Consider the following 4,769-nt stretch of genomic DNA (forward strand, 5'->3'; position numbering starts at 1 on the left):
CTACAAACTTTCAGGTTATATACATACATACATAAACGGCCGCATTGGAGGCATCATAGTACTTTCGGGCAAAAGTATAAATACATCATTGATAACTCAATAAAACATTGTTTTTACGGAAGTACATGTCACTTGAACATAATATTCTTCGAGCACTGAGCCTCTATCGAACGAGCACCTTCAAGAACTTCTTCAAAGTAGTGCTCGGCAGCCACTCGGCCTACAGCCGAACCCTGTGTCGCAACAGTGGTGGCCTCCATCTCCGCCCAGCATGTCTTGACACGGGCAAAGGCCATCTGCGCACCCTCTATGCACGCCGATCTCTTCATAGCATCGATGCGCGGCATAGCACCAAGGAATTGTTGCACTAAACTAAAATAGCTATTCGGCCTTGGCCCTCTCGGCCACAGATGATCCACAACGGACCTCATGGCAAGTCCGGACAACATATGGAGCTCGGCCCACTCGGCCATTCGCTCATTCAATAGCAGCGGGCGGACTATAGCATGAAACTGTGACCAGAACAGCTTTTCCACTTCACGATCTTTCTGGTCCTTGAAGTATTCGGCCGCATCAGCAGCACTTGCAGCCAAATCCACATAGGCGTCCGCAGAACTCCATAGTTGGTTAAGAGGAGCATACTTCGGATCTCCGAATTTAGTCCGCAACAAGAAGGGCTTCCCAGAAACGATATTGCAACTTGATGCAGCTCGTCCTTCGTCGCTCTAATTTTGGAGCGGGCTTCCTTGGCAGCTACCAGGGCCTTCTCCAGGTCCGTCGCCCTCGCTCGGCTTTCTTCTTCAAGAAGCTGGTAACGGTCAGCGGCATCTTTTAACTCTACAGCCATTTTGGACATTCTTTCATTGCTCTCGCAACGCGCGACCTGTTCGGCCCTCAACTCTTCGGCCGCCTTTAGAGCGGATGCATTGCTACTCCTTGCTTGTTCCTTGGCTCGGGCAAGCTCTGCCCGAAGGGTCTCCGGGGTGGCAGCTCCATCTGCAGTCACAACATATTAAAGATACTGGCATCATGCTCCTCTTATTATGTGATGATCACCAGAGAAATCACTTACCCTGTGCCTCGTCAAGCCGCTGGTTGACAAGCATGATATCAGCGTCGGCCGCATCAAGTTGCCGCTTTAGCTCGGCAAACCCATCAGTTCGGCTAGCCACAGGAGCCTCAGCCGCCTGCACATAAAGGCAGTCGGGTTATTACCTGGGAATATGATCCTCCGGTTGCCGCCGTTCTCGACGACAACTAGAGTCTCAGGGGCTACTATCTACATAGGGCACGGCACACCTAACGTGTGCGGTACTACCAAAAACATACACTATTTCATGTACCTCAAAGCCTTTCAGCCGACTCGTAAAGGCTTCATGCAATCCGTTTTTAGCGGATGAAATCCTTTCAATTACCGTACCCATCAGCGTACGATGCGCTTCCGAGACGGCCACTTGCCCCAGAAGATCCTTCAGTGCGTCCGACCGCACACTGTACGGTTCCACACTCTTGCTGCTGCTCTCCTTAGGAGCTGGATACTGGGGATTCCGGGTGGCCAAAGGGTTATCCTCTGGCCTTGGCGGATCCGGAGACACCCTCCATGACGACACTTCAGGGTCGCCCGCCTCATGAGGCGGGGTGTCAGGGGGAGGCGTTTCGCTCTCCATCATCTCCGGAAGAAGATCCCTCGAAGACGAACTCTGTCGAGAAGGGCTACGATCCGGACTACAATTTATAAGCATCGGTTATTGTCTTCGGAAGTAAGGTAGGATATTTTCACTATTAAGTACTTTTTGATTACTTACAGCTCGGTAGAGGGCTGTGATACGTCTCCAATATATCTACTTTTCCAAACACTTTTGCCCTTGTTTTGGACTCTAACTTGCACGATTTGAATGGAACTAACCCGGACTGACGCTGTTTTCAGCAGAATTACCATGGTGTTATTTATGTGCAGGAGTAAACGTTCTCGGAATGACCTGAAACTTCATGGAGCCACTTTTCAGAAAATATGAAAAATACCTGCAAAAGATGAAGGCCAAGGGGCCCACCATCTCTCCACGAGGGCGGGGGGCGCGCCTGCCCCCCTAGGGCACGCCCCCTACCTCGTGGGCCCCTGTTGCCTCTTCGACTCCAACTCCAACTCCATATATTGTGTTTCGGGGAGAAAAAAATCAGAGAGAATAAATCATCACATTTTACGATACGGAGCCGCCGCCAAGCCCTAAAACCTCTCGGGAGGGCTGATCTGGAGTCCGTTCGGGGATCCGGAGAGGGGAATCCGTCGCCATCGTCATCATCAACCATCCTCCATCACCAATTTCATGATGCTCACCGCCGTGCGTGAGTAATTCCATCGTAGGCTTGCTGGACGGTGATGGGTTGGATGGGATCTATCATGTAATTGAGTTAGTTTTGTTAGGGTTTGATCCCTAGTGTCCACTATGTTCTGAGATTGATGTTGCTATGACTTTGCTATGCTTAATGCTTGTCACTAGGGCCCGAGTGCCATGATTTCACATCTGAACCTATTGTGTTTTCATCAATATATGAGTGTTCTTGATCCTATCTTGCAAGTCTATAGTCACCTATTATGTGTTATTTTCCGTTAACCCCGAAGTGACAATGATCTGGATACTTACCAGTGATGACCGTAGTTTGAGGAGTTCATGTATTCACTATGTGTTAATGCTTTGTTCTGGTTCTCTATTAAAAGGAGGCCTTAATATCCCTTAGTTTCCGTAAGGACCCCGCTGCCGCAGGAGGGTAGGACAAAAGATGTCATGCAAGTTCTTTTCCATAAGCACGTATGACTATATTCGGAATACATGCCTACATTATATCAATGAACTGGAGCTAGTTCTGTGTCACCCTAGGTTATGACTGTTACATGATGAACCGGATCCGGCATAATTCTCCATCACCGATCCATTGCCTATGAGCTTTCCATATATTGTTCTTCGCTTATTTACTTTCCCGTTGCTATTGTTTTCATCACTACAAAATACCAAAAACATTGCTTTTACTACTGTTACCTTTTGCTACCGTTATCACTACTATCATATTACTTTGCTACTAAATACTTTGCTGCAGATATTAAGTTTCCAGGTGTGGTTGAATTGACAACTCAGCTACTAATACTTGAGAATATTCTTTGGCTCCCCTTGTGTCGAATCAATAAATTTGGGTCGAATACTCTACCCTCGAAAACTGTTGCGATCCCCTATACTTGTGGGTTATCAAGACTATTTTCTGGCGCCATTGCCGGGGAGCATAGCTCTATTCTTTGAGTCACTTGGGATTTATATCTGCTTATCATTATGAAGAACTTGAGATATCCAAAAACCAAGATCTATCCCTCAACTACGAGGGGAGGTAAGGAACTGTCATCTAGCTCTGCACTTGATTCACCTTCTATTTTGAGTAAGCTTGCAACACCTACACCTACTTATGCTATTCGTTCTGATATGTCGCTTGTTATTGATGATGCCACTTCTGCTATGCATGATACTTATGATGAAACTACCTCTATGCCTGATACTACCGTGCCACTTAGTGATTTTCTTGATGAACAACTTCTAGGGCTAGAGAAATTGAAAATATTGAATCTGATGATACTGATGAAAGTGATGATGAAGAATCACTTGTTATTCCTAAGGGTTATGTTTTTGATCAAGAAGCTTCTTTCGCTATTTTAGCTTGCAAAAATAGAAATGAACTCAAAAGGTTATTAGCTAAATGGAGTAAGCAATCTCTAAATGCTAGAATGAAACCTGACCCTGCTTTTGCTACTTCACCTATCTTTGTTACTGATAAGGATTGTGAATTCTCTGTTGATTCTGATATAATTCCTTTGGTTGAATCTGATCCTTTTCATGTTATGAATCTGAAACTGTTGTGGCACATCTTACTAAATTGAATGATATAGCCACCCTATTCACTAAAGATGAGAGAACTTGTTACTTTTACATCCTTAAAATATTTTTGTTCTCATTAAAGGGTGATGCTAAGATATGGTTTAATTCTCTTGATCCTGGTTGTGTGCGTAGTCCCCAGGATATGATTTATTACTTCTCTGCTAAATATTTCCCTGCTCATAAGAAACAAGCTGCTTTAAGGGATATATATAATTTTGTGCAAATTGAAGAAGAGAGTCTCCCACAAGCTTGGAGGAGGCTTCTCCAATTACTTAATGCTTTGCCTGATCATCCTCTTAAGAAAAATGAAATACTTGACATCTTTTATAATGGACTAACCGATGCCTCCAGAGATTACCTGGATAGTTGTGCTGGTTCTGTTTTCAGGGAAAGAACACCGGATGAAGCTGAAATTCTATTGAACTATATGTTGACAAATGAAAATAATTGGACACCTCCGGAGCCAATTCCTGAGCCTATTCCTAAACCAACTCCGAAGAAGAGGGGTATTCTATTTCTCAGTCCTGAAGATATGCAAGAGGCAAAGAAATCTATGAAAGAAAAAGGTATTAAAGCTGAAGATGTTAAGAATTTACCTCCTATTGAAGAAATACACTGTCTTAATTTACCGCCTATTGAAGAAACTCATGGTCTTGATAACCCGACACAGGTAGTAAAGGTAAATTCTCACTACAGATATGATAAAGCTGAAATCCCATTTACTATATTTGCTAGCCCATGCTTAGATGAGTTTGATAAATTTATGGCTAAGCAAGAAGACTTAAATGCTTATTTTGGTAGACAATTGAAATACAATTCAAATATGCTTGAACACTTGGGTGATTATATGGC

This window comes from Triticum dicoccoides, chromosome 2A, assembly GCF_002162155.2.
Source record: "Triticum dicoccoides isolate Atlit2015 ecotype Zavitan chromosome 2A, WEW_v2.0, whole genome shotgun sequence".
In the NCBI taxonomy this organism is placed as follows: domain Eukaryota; kingdom Viridiplantae; phylum Streptophyta; class Magnoliopsida; order Poales; family Poaceae; genus Triticum; species Triticum dicoccoides.